General features: G+C 34.5%; 1 protein-coding gene across 18 annotated transcripts in view; it reads right to left on the reverse strand.

Annotated features, from left to right (window-relative positions):
* Nucleotides 1-20623, reverse strand: part of BAZ2B (bromodomain adjacent to zinc finger domain 2B) — a 384859-nt gene that overhangs the window by 185704 nt on the left and 178532 nt on the right. The gene's annotated exons all lie outside the window — the stretch shown is intronic.

Raw genomic sequence — 20623 nt, forward strand, 5'->3', positions numbered from 1 at the left:
AAACCTACATAAAGATTTAGGCATCACGAATAGAGAAAAAGGATGGATTTGAGAATTACTTAGGAAAACAATAAAGAAATGTTGTCTTTACTGAAAAAGGAGGCAGAGAGAAATGTTGGCTTAAGGAGCATAGAGGTTATGAAACAGCAATTGTGGAAAATCCTTTTAGTAACCAATAGTTAATCTGTAGGATTATATAATACAGCATTTACCAAAGCATTGAAAAACACTAGCCCCTCTTAAGAGGTTCTTTGAAGGAAGGGTCAAAGATTAGAGATTCACAAAACATGTTAGCACATTAAAAGATGTGCCTAAACAGTTGTTAAACAAAACAAAACCTGTTTACCTTTGTTTAACATTAACCCTAGGTTTTCCAAACTTACTTGACCATGGAATCTTTTTATCAAGCAATACTCACTCTACACAACTAAGGCTCTAGCAAAACTATTTTGGGGATCACTGGTTTAGCAACAATATGAGCTTTAGTTAAGCTTACAGCATAATTTTTTTCAATATTCTCTTTTTTTAAAAAAACTTAATTCTTAAATGTAGGTCTATGTGAAATCTCTCTAGCTTCATTTATTACTCCCTTTCATTACTCACAGCACTCCAGACACACTGGTTTCCTTATTGTTACCGGAATATGCCAAGTACAATCTTCCTCAGTGTCTTGGCACCGGCTATTTTCTTTGGAAGAGTCATCACCCAGATATATGCATGACTTGCTCCTTCACTTTCCTAAGATCTCTGTTAAACTGTCATCTTCTTAGGAGGGGCTTCACCAACCACCCTATAACAAATACTAACTTCACAACCCTGACACTCATGACTCTTAATTTGCTTTATCTTTTTTCATAGTGTTGATTGCCATCTAATATAGTAAATATTAGTTTATTAACTGTTATCTCTTTCGCTCATTGACTGTTAGCCCCACGTGTGCACAGTCTGTTTTGTTTACTGCCTTATCCTCAGCATTTGCATGTACTAGGCACCCAATAATTAGTTATTGAATAATTTAGTAACCATCATTTAACCTCTATCTGAGTGTATTTACTTCACATCAAAGTAGATTATAGGTGAATAGCTACATATCAACATATCCATTGATAGGAATAGTATTCTTTATGATGTTATGGTTAATATTTTTTATGCCCACTTTCTATCTAAAAGGTCTAACCAGTTTTATCCTTAAAAACAAAAACCCAAAAGAAAAAAAACTTACTTCAAGATTTGGGGACCTTTCAAATTTTTCTCCTAATCAAAAACAATTAATTGTATAATTTTCTTTTTTTTTTTTTTTTGTGCGGTACGCAGGCCTCTCACTGCTGTGGCCTCTCCCTTGCGGAGCACAGGCTCAGCGGCCATGGCTCACGGGCCCAGCCACTCCGCAGCATGTGGGATCTTCTGGGACCGGGGCACGAACCCGTGTCCCCTGCATCGGCAGGCGGACTCTCAACCACTGCGCCACGAGGGAAGCCCTAATTGTATAATTTTATCTTTAGAAAATGCATGGACATTATTTTGAATAATTGTTGTTAAATTTCTCTTTAAGTTTACTTCTTTAGACACTGGCTTAAGAAAGACTACAAATTGAAGCAATTTGTACAGCAACCTTGACCTTCTAGAACAAAGGGTAGTTTTCTTCCATGGTGTACAGAGATTCCTTTCTATAACTTTAGCAACTGTCAAATACTTTAGTAGGTTTTACGTGTGTAATGCTTCCACTTTTAATTTTGGCCATGACTTACTACTCTTCAGTATAAGTCAGCTGTCCAATTGAATATACTCCACATGGTAGTACACTCTCATGGAGACCTCTAAAAGCTGGATTCCTCTAAAAACTGGATTTCTCACTGATACATGCAACAATATTTCATTCAAAACATTTCAGTACAAAATCTACAAAACCCTCAAATATTTTAATATGAAATGCTATCTCTAAAAGAAAGAACCTTTAAAAATACACAAATAAATCAACACAAGATACATATTTGACCCAGGTATAAACTCTGCATTCAACAAAAATTCTTCTATACAGCAATCTAGCAATGATTAAAATGATAAACTTGAAGTCTTTCCAATAAAAATATGTGCAATTAAATAGTAAATAAAAGTCTCCAAAATTATGTATGCTCATTATGCAGTGGTCATGAATAAGTAGGTATACTCTGTAGTATTCTAAGTTTTATTCAAAGAGACTAGTGTCTTTTACCTTCATAACTAAAGCTATTTTATATGTATAACAAGTCATAATCTAAGAGTCATCTAACGTTTTTCATGAACTAGTTTAATGACCTTGGTTGAATCACAGTCTATGAGACTCAGTTCCTTCATCTGTAAAATGAGAAAGTTTGTCTAGGATTTTTAACATATTTTCTAGCTTTAATATTCTGTAATTCTAAAAATATACTTTTTCAATTAAACTCTATTGTTTTTACCCTTGCAAACTAACTGAGAAATATTTCTGATTCCAAGAAATTCCTGTTCCCTTAAAAGCTTACTTCTTTAAGAACTAGATAATAAAACATATTTCTATTTCTCTGTAACGAAAACACCTCAATTTGTACTGAAATATGATAAGTACTGGTTAACTATGTTAGGTGAATAAAAGCTGAGGACAATTTATTAGAGCATAAGAAAGACTCCTAGAAGGAGTCTAGAAGGTCACAGACTGTGTGCTGAGCTGCTAGCAAAACATCTATGATGCTCCAAAGCTGCCATTTTTCTTCCTTGACAAAGACTCCATCTGCCACTGAGCCATTTACAGCCTCCAAGTCAGAATATCAATGATTTTCAACCATTCTGCAAGCTTGCTTTCACCTTGACATCACCTCTGTAATACATCTAATGCCGAAGATACATATATCCCCAACTATAAGCATGAAGCCCATGCTTTATTCATCTGATAGGTATTTAAACTACCCTCTAATGTACCATTTTTATTCATGCTGAATTGTAAAGGAATTTTAAAGTGCATATATTTGCTATAATTCTTGTTGCTTTACTTACTTGCTTTCAATCAGATATATTCATAAAACTTTAAAACCTGAAAAGACTGTACTAGGTAGTTTTCAACTAAGACAACAGAACTATATCATGTTTCCATTTAATATAATCTACTCTAAAATTATTTCATATAAAACATTTTATTTCCTTAAAAACTGAGAACATTAAAGCAATGAAGAAATGTTGATAAAATTTAGTTTTGCACTCGAATCTGTGTTCTTTACATTGTAAACAAGTGAAACCCATTTACTTAGCAATGAAAGAGAAAATTTTTCAATTATATTTTGTTGTTTCCTACTATTTTTTAGTGGAAATAGATGCAAACTGCCAAAAACTATTAAAAATTCTTCTTCCATTCCTTTTAAACAAAAGCAGTATAGGGACTTCCCTGGCGGTCTAGCAGTTAAGACTCCGTGCTTCCACTGCAGGGGGCATGGGTTCCATCCCTGGTCGGGTAACTAAGATCCCGCATGCCACACGGTGCAGCCAAAAAACAAAAAGCAGTATAATACTTAATCATCAATATTTATAAAAATGGAAATAACCTTACTTAAAATATTGCTTCTCTACAAAGTAAATAATGAATTAAGACCTACTCTGTGCAAAACATTAAGGGGAGTGTAAAAAGTTTACAACAAGATTCTCGGCCTCAAGTAGAGGAAATAATAAATGTACTCATGAAAAACTATATAAAAAGACAAGGTATTTTACAGTGAGCGGAAGTGTGTTACACGAGAAGAAATTATAGATTACACGTTAGGAGACAAGTCTAAATACATCTTTGCTCTGAACCCTCCAAGTACTTAGTCATTAATCTAGAAAAACCACTTACTCACCTGTAAAGTGAGGTGACTAGAATAAGTGATATCTAAAGTCTCTTCCTGCTCTAGCACGCTATGATAATAGGATACCATGAGTCTAGACGTCAGATGATTACAGATACTAACTGACCCTAAATTTTCAAAGGGTACTCCCTTTGGGTAGATATGGCTAGTCCTGAAAAGGAAATGAGATTTGAATTGGGTCTTGAAGGATGTACAGCATTTGAATATATATGCAGAGGCAGAAAAAGAATCTTCACAAAAAAAGGGAATATTATAAACAAAGACACGGAAAAAGAAATCATGATTTCAGATATGTTAATATGGCAATGTTAACCATAAGCAGTAAGAAGAGGAGACATGATCCTGGAGACAGAGAAGCTAGTAAGTAAACCAATAGAGCAATCTAAACATGACCTAAAGAGGGTGGTGGTAGGAATGACAGGAAGACAAAGAATGCAAAAAATACTGAAGCTAGAACACAGCCACTTTTAAGTTTGGATTATCTAGAGCCAGAGGAAGGAGAGTAATGCAAAATGATAACAGCATTCATATATTGATGTGGGAAATAGTGATACTATTAACAGAAATAGACCTGAAATGTGATCATCTTTCTAAAATAATATGAAAGAAATATATAATACATTAAAAAGAAATAAAATCATCTAATTTTCAGAAAAAGAATTGGATTAGGAAGTAGCTACTGATGCTGGAGTCTCTGCCATAAACTGTGTAACATCCAGCCAATCACTCTAAGGTTTGGTTTTCTAAACGGAGAGTACTGAACATAATATGATTTTAAGATTCTTTTCAGTTTTATAATAACACATCATATTAATTTCTGAATAAACTTGAAATTGTAGAGGCAATCTTTTGAAATAGTCTTAATCCTGACTGATTGAAGATTTAACATTTTGCGTACATATGAAAAGTTGAGAAATACAAAGTAATTCAACCAAAAAATTATTTAAATGTTTATTTTCACCTACAGGTACAACCAAAACACAAGTGCCACAAAACTAAAGGCAAAAGCAGCAATTTCAGGACTAACCCTGCATTTTTGATCCTACATTACTCATTAGCTAACTCATTAAACACCTTTTACTAGGAACTAAGGGAAAACCAAAACAGAATAGTTTCCATGTTTAAGCTTATCATAACTTTATTGGTGAGGTAAAATGAATGTATGTAAACTAATAAAAAGTTGCCTTTTGATATAGACTAACCCACATACAAAGAAAATCATAGCTTAACAATATTTCAAAGGGGAAATGAACCCCAAAGTGCAATCTAAAAAACATAATGGATATAAACTTTGGTTAAAGGAGAAAATATTCTTAGAAAGTTTCTTAAAAAGAGAGGCCACAATCAAATCAAAATTTTATTCATATTTCATACTTATTTTTATACAATGATTACTCATAATTTCAAGAAAAGGACCTCATATTTATTCCAATGTCATGATTAAAAATATATAGAGGGGCTTCCCTGGTGGCACAGTGGTTGAGAGTCCGCCTGCCGATGCAGGGGACACAGGTTCGTGCCCCGGTCCGGGAAGATCCCACATGCCGCGGAGTGGCTGCGCCCGTGAGCCATGGCCGCTGAGCCTTAGCGTCCGGAGCCTGTGCTCCGCAACGGGAGAGGCCACAACAGTGAGAGGCCACAACAGTGAGAGGTCCGCGTACCACAAAAAAAAAAAAAAAAAAAAAAAAAATATATATATATATATATATATATATGGAGGATTTATAAAGTGTGCTTCTAGAGGTATGTGTGAAACAAAATAAAACAATTTTTTCCTAAACGTTAAATTACAATTAAATCATATTCTGAAATAATTTGTATTCTGAAAATAATTTTTATATTAAGTTATAGCTTTAATATTTTTCAGGAAACTACTTAAATTTAACAAACATACAAAAGAGGGAAGTCAACTTCTAGTAATGCCTTATTTCTTCCATGAAGTATGCTTACAATAAATAATTAAAACAGCATATCAGAGCTTATTACTATTAATTTCTCAGTACTTAATATTTACATTATACTCAACCAAAGATATAATTACATTGGCAGGTACTACACATGTTACAGTGTGGTAAATTTTTATTCTTTGGGAAAAATATTTCTATGCACTCATAAACTTCGATCTACAAGGTGACACCTTTCTTATTAAAATAGATGTTTATTTTATTTGAAGACTAAACCTTCTCTAGTTTTCCTAATAAGTCCAATATTCAGTATGCAAAAATGATCACAATACAATACTTAAAATAGACAAAAAAAATAGATTAGAAATAGTGTTACTTATAGAAGTACAACTTCAGATAATAATGAACTCAGCTCTCTTCAAAGATATGAATATCCTCTTTTCATTATTAACATTTAACTAAAATAAAATCAACTCTCTCCCCACCTCTCCAAGTGAAATCCACAGTAAAAAGTGGTCTGGAGTTACTGCAGTTGTCCAGTAGCTTCCTTAAACAATGCTGAGGATATCTGTGTGACAACAGTCTAAATGAGTTATTGCTACTACAGTGATTTGATAATTGGTTTGGTCCCCAAGTTCTCATATATTAATCCCTCTTTAAATGGTGCCTTAGCTCAACATCATTAATCATTAGAGAAATGCAAATCAAAACTACAATGAGATATCATCTCACACCAGTCAGAATGGCCATCATCAAAAAATCTAGAAACAATAAATGCTGGAGAGGGTGTGGAGAAAAGGGAACACTCTTGCACTGCTGGTGGGAATGTGAATTGGTTCAGCCACTATGGAGAACAGTATGGAGGTTCCTTAAAAAACTACAAATAGAACTACCATATGACCCAGCAATCTCACTACCGGGCATATACCCTGAGAAAACCGAAATTCAAAAAGAGTCATGTACCAAAATGTTCATTGCAGCTCTATTTACAATAACCCGGAGATGGAAACAACCTAAGTGCCCATCATCGGATGAATGGATAAAGAAGATGTGGCACATATATACAATGGAATATTACTCAGCCATAAAAAGAAACGAAATTGAGCTATTTGTAATGAGGTGGATAGACCTAGAGTCTGTCATACAGAGTGAAGTAAGTCAGAAAGAGAGAGACAAATACCGTATGCTAACACACATATATGAAATGTAAGAAAAAAAATGTCATGAAGAACCTAGGGGTAAGACAGGAATAAAGACACAGACCTACTGGAGAACGGACTTGAGGATATGGGGAGGGGGAAGGGTGAGCTGTGAAGGGCGAGAGAGAGGCATGGACATATACACACTACCAAACGTAAGGTAGATAGCTAGTGGGAAGCAGCCGCATGGCACAGGGATATCGGCTCGGTGCTTTGTGACCGCCTGGAGGGGTGGGATAGGGAGGGTGGGAGGGAGGGAGACACAAGAGGGAAGAGATATGGGAACATATGTATAACTGATTCAGTTTGTTATAAAGCAGAAACTAACACACCATTGTAAAGCAATTATACCCCAATAAAGATGTTAAAAAAAAATGGTGCCTTAGACAAGAAAAATTAATAGAAGGTAACTGGATCACAGTATGGGTAAAATTATATACAGATTTGCTGAATACATGTGTAAATAACTATACACACACATTTAGAAACCTCAATCCAACAAATACTTACTGGAAACAAGTTTGAGGGCTTAAACTCCAACACTGTGAACAGACATATGTGAATAAGATAGTTTTGTCCACAAAGAGGTTACAACTGAATACTGTTAGTTAAAAACTTCTCAAAGAGTTTCATGCATAGTTTCACAGTGTTCATACTTTTAAATGAGGTAATAGCTTAAACATCTATTTTTAATAACAAAGAAAATATAACTTTCTCAATACGCAGAAAAGAATAGTCTGAGAACCCTAAATGTATATCACGTATGGTAATGAGGGACAACTGTTAAGGATGCTCATGATACTCAATCCCTATGAACATTGGCATAGTTGCCATGAAGGTTTTGATGCTTTTTTACATTTTTTAATTTGTTAAAGAATAGAAGCATGAGGTGCATTAACAAAGAAATGAAAGCCAATAAGGACATAAAATGACAATTCAGCAAAATCATCCCAAGATCTCCACCAAATTCCTACTGCATTCATCTCATCAAAATTCTTATACAGGGCTTCCCTGGTGGCGCAGGGGTTAAGAGTCCTCCTGCCAATGCAGGGGAGATGGGTTCAAGCCCTGTTCTGGGAAGATCCCACATGCCACGGAGCAACTAAGCCCGCAAGCCACAACTACTGAGCCCACGTGCCACAACTACTGAAGCCTGCACTCCTATAGCCCATGCTCCACAACAAGACAAGCCATCATAATAAGCCCGCAGACCACAACAAAGAGTAGCCCCTGCTCACCGCAACTAAAGAAAGCCCGTGCGCAGCAACAAAGACCCAACGCAGACAAAAATAAAAATAAAAAATAAATTGAAAAAAAATTCTTATACAGCACCTCGAAATGTCTTTATTATTTCAAAAAACCAATGTAAAGATGAAAAACTGTAATGATAATTCTCTTTAAAATGAAAAGCCTAACTGGATGCAGTTATCTTTTTCTGAATTAGGACAAAAATTATAAAACTAAACCAGTGTGGGACTTCCCTGTTGGTCCAGTGGGTAAGACTTTGTGCTCCTGGTGCAGGGGGTCCGGGTTTGATCCCTGGTGGGGAACTAGATCTCGCATGCATGCTGCAACTAAGAACTCCGCATGCCACAAGGAAGATCCCACGAGCCACAACTAAGACCCAGTGCAGACTAAATAAATAAAAAATAAAAAAAAACTAAACCAGTGTATTTGTTGATACTGTAAGAACTTCAAACACTAGCAAATGAAAGCAATTTTGAACTTTTAAACTGTTGTAACACTGTTACATTTAAACCTATGCTTAATAAACGAAATAAAAATGTCATCTAAAAATGTTGATATCACCATAGTGAAGAGTTGGAAGCAACTTGTGTCCACTGGAGGACGAATGGATAAAGAAAATGTGGTGTGTATGTGTATATATATATATATATATATATATATATATATATATATATATATAAAATGCAATATATATATTTAAAAAGGAAGGAAATTCTGACACATGCTACAGTATGGTTGAATGTCTCAAGGACATTATAAATACTAAGTGAAATAGGCCAGTTACAAAACAAAAAATATTTTATAAACCCACTAATATGAGGTACTTAGAGTAATCAAATTCATAGAAACAGCACGTAGAATGGTGGTTGCCAAGGGCTAGAGGGAGTTCTGCAAAATGAAAAAGTTCTGAGATTGGTTGCAAAACAGTGTGAATATACTTAACACTATTGAACTGTACAATCAGAAATGGTTAAGGTGGTAAATTCTATGTCATGCATTTTTATCACAGAGAAAAAAAGAAAAGACCCTCAGGTGCTTATTCAGAGGTGCCTGGCTTAAAAGTCGATAAGGTATGTCTTATATAATTAAAAATAAAATAAAATTGTGTCCCTTGCAAGGGTTTGATCACTGGTCCGGAAGACCCCACATGCCGCGGAGAAACTAAGCCCGTGCACCCCAGCTACTGAGCCTGCGCTCTAGAGCCCATGAGCCACAACTACTGAGCCCACATGTCACAACTACTGAAGCCCGCACGCTTAGAGCCCGTGCTCCGCAACAAGAGAAGCCACCGCAATGAGAAGCCCACGCACTGCAAGGAAGAGTAGCGCCTACTTGTCGCAACTAGAGAAAGCCCGTGCACAGCAACGAAGACCCAACACTGCCATAAATAAATAAATTTATTGATAAAATAAAATAGTGCATTTTCTACCCTTGCAAAGTACAAAAAAAGCCTTTATATATTAAAAAATTATCAAGATTAAATTCAAATGATATTATATTTATTGATGTACTGATCAAACATATAGCACTTTTACTGAAAATCAACTTATTATATGTTATACAAAAACTGATTAGAGATTATATTTCCTAAAGAGATTCATAAGACTATACATTATTATAAACAAGGTTTAAGAGACCTTAAAAATATTAAAAATGATGTAAGCAAATAAATTATAAACAGCAGCTAAAGGAAATAATAAAAGATAGTCATGGTTCTCCATCCTAGAGAGGAGCACAGTGATATTTTATTCAATTTGGGAGTGTAAGAAAGGCTTAATTGAGAAGGCAAATAAGTTTTAAGAATAAATAGTTCAATACAAGAAAATCCATCAATGTAACATACCACAGCAGAACGAAGGGGGGAAAAATGACACGAGTATCTCAACCAACACAGATAAAATGTTTGACAAAATCCACCAATTTTTCATATTAAAAAAACACTCAGAAAACTAGTAATATAGGGTAACATTCTCAACATAAGAAGGGCATTCTGGAAAACCCACAGCTAACATCATAGTAAATGGTGAAAGACCAAAAGCTTTCCTCCTAAGATCAGGAAGAAGAAAAGAACGCCTGCTTTCACCACTGAAAGATCTAAGCTCCCAGTTGAGGACCTCAGAAGATGCTATCACCGCTCAGAAATAAATCAATTCTCTTTTTACAATGACACACCCCCTTCAAAAAACAAACAAAACAAAACAAAAACAAAAAACGAAACTTGCTGTGAAGACTTCCTCCAAAACTTTTAACATTTTATCTTCTTCCTACTGCAGGTACACTTACAAAAATGGAAGGTAAAGGGTGAGAGAAAACAGAAGGGGAAAAGGGCAGCAGTAATAAAGAGCACCATAACGATTTTTCACCCTCCACTTAGAAGAGAAATTTGACTTTCTAGTGTATAAGTTAAATACCATTTATTTATTTTGCTATATAGCTGGAAATCATAAACTCTTTGTAAAGATTTTTTTGCAGCATAAACATTCCTGTTCAAATACTGATACCTGGCTCCTAGTATGCTTCAAAAAGCAGGATGAGGGCTTCCCTGGTGATGCAGTGGTTGGGAATCCACCCGCCAATGCAGGGGACACGGTTTGATCCCTGGTCGGGGAGGATCCCACATGCCTCGGAGCAACTGGGCCCGTGTGCAATGGCTGCTGAGCCTGCGCTCTGGAGCCCGCAAGCCACAGCTACCGAGGACCGAGCACCTGGAGCCTGTGCTCCGCAGCAGGAGAGGCCACCAAAATGAGAAGCCCACAAGCAGCAATGAAGACCCAATGCAGCCAAAAATAAACAAACAAACAAACTTATTTATTTATTTGTTTATTTTTTTTAAAAAGCAGGATGAAAATCTTTGTAGAATGAGCATTTTTATAGAATGAGTATTTTTGATGAGGCCTTTCCCACCCACAGGGATCACACCATCCTTTCTATATTCAAAAAATATTATACATATACTTGTATTGTGACATCCTCCACATATGTAATGACTGGTTTGTGTGTCAGTTTCTCCACTAGACTGTAAGCTCTCAAAGAAGAGAAGAGGGACAGTATATTTTCCATGTTTATAAACTTCCTAAGTAATTCAAAAGGAATAATGAATATCCATGAATTTCTCTTTAAGATGATAGAAACTTCTTAACTACAATAGTAAAGGTATTTAATTTAGGAATAAGATGGTAGAATGTCTCTAAAAATATAAATTCATACAAAACATAAAGAATTTACAATAATGCTTTAATGTCACCAATGTAATAGACATTCCTCCTTAAAGCTTCCAATAAGAAGCTGAATGTAGTACATTTTCAAGTTAAACAAGGGATGAGGGGAAATAAAATCAACCATTATAAAGTGGCTTCTCTTCACATTAGAAAGAGTTCTAACTAGTTTCAGTGACATCTGTCTACCTCAATTCCCCAAGCTCACAGTGTCCTAGCTCCATTGGCACTGTGATTCCCAGTTCCTCAGATCCTCACGTGGCTGGCTCCTTCTGGTGATTCATTTCTCAACACGAGCACTGCCTCCTCACGGAGGTCTTCCCAAACTTTTATATGTATTTTGCCCTTCATTCTACCCTGCCCCCCGTGTACGCTATCACATTTTCCTTACTTTCCCCCCTCCTTTGGAGCCCTTATCAATATTTGAAAATATTTATTTCTTTACTTCTGTTCTCCTACTAGAAAGTAAACTTAATAGCAGAAGGAACTTTGTCTTATTGACCATAGCATCCCCAACTGGTAGATGGTAGAATATGTCTGTGCTCCATAAATGTTTGTTGAATGAATGAACAAATGAATGAGTGACTGACTGAATGTGAAGCACATAATATATTGATTGACCGAATGAAAGACTCACAATCCCTACCTAGGGAATATTTTATTAGAATATTTGAGAACAAGCAACTTTCCATTTACAGCATACATCATGTCTCTTTCCTTACTGAGTATCAATACTATAACTAAGGTATACAAAACTAAAGATAATTAAATAAGAGAGAGAAAGGCAGTATATGAATTGTTTGAAGAATGTGTCTTAGAAAATCACCTCAGGGCACATACCGGCTGATTCTAGAATTCTTTTCTCCCATAATTCTGTTTCTGTCATTCAATCAGCTAACAAATATTTATTGAGCATTATGTACTTTATTTCTAAGTATATATACTCAGTTCTCTTGAACACAAATTGGTTTTATATTCTTTGAATAAATTATAGTAGAAACATTATTGTCTTTAGTTAGAGAAATACGAACCTGAAACCCAGTTACGACCATAACTAATTATGTCAACTTGGAGCAGTTACTTAACATCAATAAGTCTAAGATAAAATGATACTTGGAAACTCTCTGGCACATAATTAGCCTTCATTATTAATTCTCCCTTAAAGGACAGGAATTGAAAGGTGAAATAAATCACAAGAACAGATCAAATATACGTTTGTTCTAAAGCACTGAAGCACTCTTGTTACATCTCCACATTCAGTTCTAGCCTGCCATGAAACCTTCATTCTCCCACTGGCACCCTACAGGTCCTTTGATTACCTAATTAAAGTAATTCATACAACACTGTAAGTGACCAAAATCCTACAGGACATTTAATTTAAAAATAGGAATTTGTGGGCTTCCCTGTGGCACAGTGGTTGAGAATCTGCCTGCCAATGCAGGGGACACGGGTTCGAGCCCTGGTCTGGGAAGATCCCACATGCTGCGGAGCAACTAGGCCTGTGAGCCACAATTGCTGAGCCTGCGTGTCTGGAGCCTGTGCTCCACAACAAGAGAGGCTGCGATAGTGAGAGGCCCACGCACCGCGATGAAGAGTGGCCTCCACTTGCCGCAACTAGAGAAAGCCCTCGCACAGAAACGAAGACCCAACACAGCCATAAATTAATTAATTAATTAATTAATTTTAAAAAAAGAACAAACCACTCAAAAGTCATAAGGAGAGTGTGTTTCCTTTAAAAAAAAATAGGAATTTGTTAACTTATATGAATTTCAAATTGTTAAAATGTATATATTGCCTATATTGTTTTCTATATATTTATCCATTCTAGTTCAATTGAACAGATTATCAACACTAAGAGGCACACTTGCATAGGCCAGTTTTTTTCATAAATATCTGCTGTGCCACTACTGGGGATAAGGCATTGTAATAGACTCTAAGGGGACTGCAAGAATTAATAAAACATAATCTATGGCTTCACTAGACTGTAAGGACTTTACCATCTAATAGTTGAAACAGCCAAACACACAAATTACCTCATATGGCAGATAAAGGCTCTATAAGAATGTTTCTGAAACTTAGGTTATGTATAAATCCTCATAAAGGGAGAAAAAAATGTATTGTGGACACATGCTGACACACTAATTAAATTATTATGTTACTGAAATACCTAGAAAAGTAAAACTATGGATAAGGATAAACTCTTCTTCTTGCTTCCAGATCTTATTCAAAAATAGTATCGAAACAAATTTACAAAGTGTGCACATAAAAGCTACAAAACTAATGGATTTCTAATTGTTATCAATATGATGTTTTTGCTAAAATAAAATCATTGTACTCAACATGAATATGGTATTGACTGCTATTTCCCCATTAGTTTCCAGTTACCTTTGAGTTTGGCATGTGTATCTTATGGTCTAGCATTCGCTGAACAATTTAATATTCCACCATTTCTTTCTACTCAAATTACTACAAAGCTATAATTTAGTTCACTCTGATGTCAACTGGCCTTCAGTTGGTACAAATGAACCATTTGTACATATCAAATCTATTTTTGTTCTTTTCTTATTAAACTGACATAATTAAATACAATCATTGCCCTGAAAGTCGATGGCAGTGACTGTTTATAAGGTAAGCATCCCGGATGATCCAAGAATATTTCTTTTACATTAATGTTGAACTTTGTAAATTCTTATAGCAAACTCTCTCTCTCCCCCACAGAGAATATATCTACATACTCAGGAGGTCCAAGGACTCCAGTGTTGAAGAACAATGCTGTGATAGAAATAACAAATACTAGACAGGCAGAAATGATGGGGAGAGTAATTCCAACTGCAGAGGTTTCATGGAAGAGGCAACATTTGAGGGGAGCTATGATATTTAAGTTTAGTGCCAAGTGTGTATGATCGACACTGAACATATGAAACAAACGACTAAAAAAAGACACAGGAATTTTCATTGGTAAAGGCAATAAAGAGACAATAATTATGAATTTTATGAACAAAAGTTGAGGACATTTTCCTAAGAAAGAAAATCAGATAATAAAATTGCAAGTATTATAAAAATAAGTGGCATACTTTGAACATGGAAAAGTTTACACATACTATCTTATATTATGATGGAAATGTACCTACTGATGCAATGTTTTTTAAATGTTTTTTAAATATACTCACATAAGGAGAGCATCAGGAATATTTGTATTAGTCAGATTTTTTTAAACATCTATGACATGCTAATTTTAGGTACCCTTTTTTTTTGCGGTATGCGGGCCTCTCACTGTTGTGGCCTCTCCCGTTGCGGAGCACAGGCTCTGGATGTGCAGGCTCGGCGGCCATGGCTCACGGGCCCAGCTGCTCCGTGGCATGTGGGATCTTCCCGGACTGGGGCACGAACACGTGTCCCCTGCATCGGCAGGCGGACTCTCAACCACTGTGCCACCAGGGAAGCCCCTAGGTACCCTTTTGATGCAATAAAATAAGAATTTTTCCATTTATATCAAAATATTTTCTCCTCCAGTTTTTCATTTGTGTATTTATAGAAAAGGAATGAAGAGTCAAATATCATAACCCCATAACTCAGTCTATAACACCCTCTTCTCATCCCTAAAAACAGTTTCTGTAGACTGTACTTGTAGTTTATCTACTCCTTGACTAACATTTCAATGAATGTACATCTCACAGCAGATGTATGCATGGTGTTCTAGAAAGTGTGAGGGGAAAAGAATAATGTATTAACCAGATTAACTTTCAAGTCACTTTAATTCATAAAATACTGACCTAGTGGTCTAGGTGCTAGATTCTTTGCTGATTACAATTAAAAAACACCAAACCAAATTAGAAAATTAGTTTTTCTTTTATATTCTCTCATGCCTCTACAATTATCTCTAAGATATATTAAGGTTACTGTATTTTCTATTTTTAGGCAGATTTATTAAATAGTAGCTCATTTAGAGTTTTCAGATAAGAAGTAATCTTTAAACCAAACGAGTGTGTAACATTATATACTTTTACTTGTTCAGAGAAGTTCAGTTGGGTCTCTGCAGCAGGGTGTCATTTCTATCTATAGGTACTCATACTAAGAACACCATGCATGCTTTTAGCTGCATTAATGTTAAAACAGTGCAACTTTTTGGTGAGGTGCAATAGGAGATGGAGGTTTCTTTTATCCAAATATACACTTAGGAATAGCAATGGAAATTTGATTTGTATGAAGTAATTTAAATGGCTACTATACACTAACTTTGAAGATACTCTTCACAATTCAGACTCTAGAAAACAAAATGTTTACTAGTTTATAACTTTAAGATATTAGATTTTTTAATTTAATATTTTAGATGTATTCATTGGCATAAAATATGGAAATTCTTATATAGACTTTACTTCTGGTTTGATCACTGTTACTATATTTTACCAAAGATATTTTAAATTTGACTATAACGCTCTTTTTGGTATTAGAAAAGTAGAAAAATAAAGGTCAGACAACATATAGCAGACTTGTTCTTAAATGGTTGATTTCTGTACTTTCCAAATAATGACTTAACTACCACACTGGGAAAGACACTTGACTCTTCTGAGTCTCAGTTTAGCCATCTGTAAAATGTAATAATATGTCTTCTAAAATTGTTAAAGGCTCAAATAGAAATCACCTAGTATCTTAATCCGTGAATAAATAAATAATAGTTTTGTTCTTCCTTCCTAAAAGCTTGTATAAAAATGTATTTCTTTTAAAAATATTTAATGGTAAAACCATAAGTAATATTAAAATTATTAACATTAAAAGAAACTTCGCTAGGTACTTAGCACTTACCAAACTTCTTGGTTTGTAAATTCCTATAAGATCTGACCTTTAGGCTCATTTACTTACTCAAATTTTACATTTCAACAATATTTAACTAAAATAGTTGCATGTCCCTGAACATATGTTGTTTCCAATCTATATGCCTATTTTCTTTCTGGATTCTCTTCTAACTCATATCTCAAAAATCTAGCCTAAATGTCTCCCCTCTCTTTAGAGATTTCCCTAGTCTCCTCTCCTAGACAGAGTGAGTGAATTATTTCCTTTTGTATTCTCCTCCTAAAATTGAAGCTATCAAAAAAGTGACAAGAGTCCAAGAAAAATAAATGAAATGTAAACAAATCAAAGACATTTAAACAATGGCATAAACTTTGTAAAATTATCTTGATGTAATCAGGATTAATTTTGGTCATGAGTGACAGAAAGCCAAAACTCAAGTGTCTTACAAGATAGAAGTTTATCTCACTCAAGTCATAGGTCACTGCGGGCAGGGTGACATCCTGAAGTTATCAGGGACTTTCCATCTTATTGCTTTGCCCATTCTTAGCTTGTGGTTTCCACTCATTGTCCAGTTATCATGCCCACATCTCAGCAAGCATGGAGGATGGGGGAAAAATAGGGTATGCCCGCCTTCCTTTAACAATACTTTCTGCAAGGTGCACACAGTACTACTGCTTATGTATCTCTAGCCAAAACTTAGTCACTTGAGCACATTTAGCTGTAACAGAGACTGAAAGTGATACTTTTATTCCAGGTAGTCGTAGGCTGGGAACAAAACTAGTAGACGGAGAAAATTGATATTAGGGTACAACAATCAGTCATTGCCATGCTTGTTTATATCTTATCTGTGGTAGGTACCTAACTGACATTTAAAATTTACTATCTAACACCAATATTTCTAATAGTGTGTACACCGTAAAATTATATAGTAATTTCTTCTAAATTTGAATTTTTAAGTTAAATATTTCTATTGGTAGACATAAATCTCTATGAAATTTAAATAATATTCACAATAAAATTACCAAAGGAAAAAAAGAAATTTTAATAAAAACAGGAAAAGCCACTTTATTTTAAAAGTTGCTTTGTAACAAGTTACTAAATATGAAGCAAAATGTTAAATAAGAATATTTAAAATAAAATATAGCCACTGTATTAATAAAATTACATATAAACAAAACTGCACATAAGCAAAATTGCACGAATACTCTCAGAGAAGATAGAGGATTTGGGGAGATGCGAGAAGAAAAAAGTCTATGAGTTACTTTATTATACTTCCTACAAATGCCATTCAGAGATTTTTAATCAATTAAGAGGTGATCATGAAACAGAAGTAAAAATTATAATAGAATAAAGCAAAACCAGGTTTGGATCAAGATCTCACACTATGTGACTTTGGGCAAGTAACTTTACAGATAGATGATGATGACTATGACAAGGGGTCAACAGAATTTACCATGTCAGCCTCTGTGCTGCGCTTTTATTATAAGCATTTTAAAATTTAATATTCACAACACTCCTGAAGTATAAACACTACTCTGCTTTAGAGAGAAAAAAACTGGATCTTAGACTATGTAACTGACTTAAGATCAAAACAGCTATATAAATATTACAGCACAAACTTAAAGGTTTTTCTGACCCAGTTCCTCTTCTTAACCATTATGCATGTTACTTCCCTTCAAATTCTCTGGATGTTGGTTTTCTCATCTGTTATATAAGGGGAATGTAGCACAACCTAAACTTTTCTAAAGTTCATTCTGGCCTTTTAAGATATTTGTATTCTAGTAAGGTCTGACTCTCCCCACCCCGAAAAAAGCACATTGTATCAATAGATCTAATCAGCCTCCTTGCTGGAACTTATGTAAGTCAACAAAGTTATCATTACTATATGTAATGTAGAAACTAAAACTCCATACATTAAAACGTACAAATGAAAGGATCACAATGTGTAAGTAAGGTAAATTTGGATATATCCCTGATCTTTATAGTTGATGTCCTACCCCTCTCATATCAATAAAGGAGTAAACTATAACATTAAACAAGTAAGAGGGAAGAAAGGTAACTAATACTTATAAAAATCCTTTTAAATATATGCATAAATCATCTTCTGCAGATACTGAGGCACAAAGAGGCTGACTTGCTAAAGGTCATATACACAGTATACAGCGGCATCAGTACTTGAACTCGCTCTGGTTCTAAAACCTATGCCCTTTCCTAACTACCCTGCTTCCCATGGTTCAATTTTGGATATGCATGTATTAATATTCTTGTTTCAATTTTAATATAAGAAAACTAAAGATACTAATTAATTTAGTTCTTTCTGGGGTATTTATGATTACTAGCAACATTTGCTAAATACTCATTTGCTCAATTGGAAAATACATATTAAAGTATGCAGAATACAAGGGAATATATGTTATCAGTTACATAAGAATAATAAAAATTAAGCATCACCAAACTACTAAGGAGGGAGAATCACTTTCAATTAGGATGATTAGGGAAGGCCTCAAAGAGATGATTACAGGTATACAGGGCATTAGAAGGGAGGTTTGATTTCATCAGGAGAAACAAAAGACTGAAAAGGAAAAAGAATATTCTAGGAAAAGGGAATGACATGAATGTAAGTATGGAGACAAAATGTATACTCAAGGTGGAGTATGTAGTTCACATTGTATAGAATGTAGGGTTCTTCTTCTTGAATAATAGGATATTTGTCTGGGAAATATGTTAGAGCCAAACTGAGGAGGGGTCTTGAATACCAAGTTAGAAAGCCTTAATTTGAACTTATAAGAAATGGAAAGTCACTATACATCTTCAGGTAGAGACATAAAAGAATCAGAGCAACGCTTTAATAAAGTTCAACTGAGGATCACATATAGGCTTCAATAGAATTGATGATGGCCAGGAGGAAAAGAGATCATTTAGAAGATCTTGACACTTCAGAGAAATGTAACATAAGGAGTAAAAAGAGAAATTCTCCTGAGTTCTGAAGAAAAAAATACACAAGGTATATATTATATATGAATACTCCAGCTCCAGCTCTGAAACAATCTATAATAGCCCCTTCCTAACCACAGCATTCTACTCTTTTAGTTCTTTATCATCTCATTTCACCAGCTTATCTACCTCTGACCAGTCCTTTCTCCATTTTCTCTGAATATATCAGCCCTTCTCCCTGGCCTCATTTTATTCCAGTCCCATGGTCAACACTTGAACTACTCTCTCAATGCCCTCAGCCTGAATCAGTGATGAAATCTACCCTCTTCTTGACACAAGGAGCTAGAGAAAGCCTCACAACCCGTACATTATTACACAGGGTTTCTACTATCAGTCACTTATGAAACTCTCAAATGAATACTTCTTAATTTTTAACTTATTTAACATCTGATAATATTGAACACCACCTCTCTTCCTGAAATTCTTGAATTCAGAACAGTTGCAATTAAGTGTTCCCTTAATATTACCCTAAAAATGTACTGAGAGTTAGCATTTTTTAATTAAAAAAAAACCACCTTTTTCATCCAATGCTAATTTTAACTTCCTTGATTATAAAACATTAGATGCAAAACAGAAGGTTACTACAGAAATATGTTAATATTTTGTTGTAAACCATTCAGTTAGGGCAATAAAGTTCTGATTAAGAAAAAACAAACAAGCAAAGAGCAACAAATCAGAGATAGCTAAAATTCTCCCTTAGGAAAATGAACATGCCATATACATCTGTAGACTCAATGATGATGATAAAGCCTTTAAAAATAGAATAGAATAAAAGTTGTCTCTTGCCTCTCTGAAAAATGTTAAATGTACCAGTTTTCCAAAAAAATATTAAAACATTAAGGTTTTATATACACGGAATAACATTTCTGATAATTACTGCTTCTAATGAACAATTAAAACGGGATTTAAGAAGCAGATTAACTGAGTAAATAATTTACTCAATTTTTTTCCTCTGTTACTTAAAAGGAGTTTTCAAAAATGCTGTAAAATTTCATTACTGCAATTCAGATTTTAATAGTTAGAATTTTCTAATAATGTAGATCAAGGCCTTGGATAAAAGTTTTTCTTTAAGTAACATATTACCTTATACACAGTAGAAATTAACACTTTAAATAAAATTAAAGCCGAAAAGTTCAGTTTCTTAAGAGAACTATCCTTTTTCAACAACTCTCCATATTTGGAAGACTGTTTATAAATCATTTAAATATCAATGAAAAATTTAATCAAGAAGTCTAAGAATCCTTTCAATGCTGTTTTCACAGTCTTTCCTTAATATGTGATTAGTCCCAAGTAATTTTATTTTTGTAATTTTTTTCCTAATGTGAAGTCACCTTAAATGTTTCATGCCATATTTTAATAAAAACAAAAACTAAAAAAGATGATGTTCAGATTATGATTCACACTGAAATATGTTAGTATAA

This window comes from Stenella coeruleoalba, assembly GCF_951394435.1.
Source record: "Stenella coeruleoalba genome assembly, chromosome: 6".
In the NCBI taxonomy this organism is placed as follows: domain Eukaryota; kingdom Metazoa; phylum Chordata; class Mammalia; order Artiodactyla; family Delphinidae; genus Stenella; species Stenella coeruleoalba.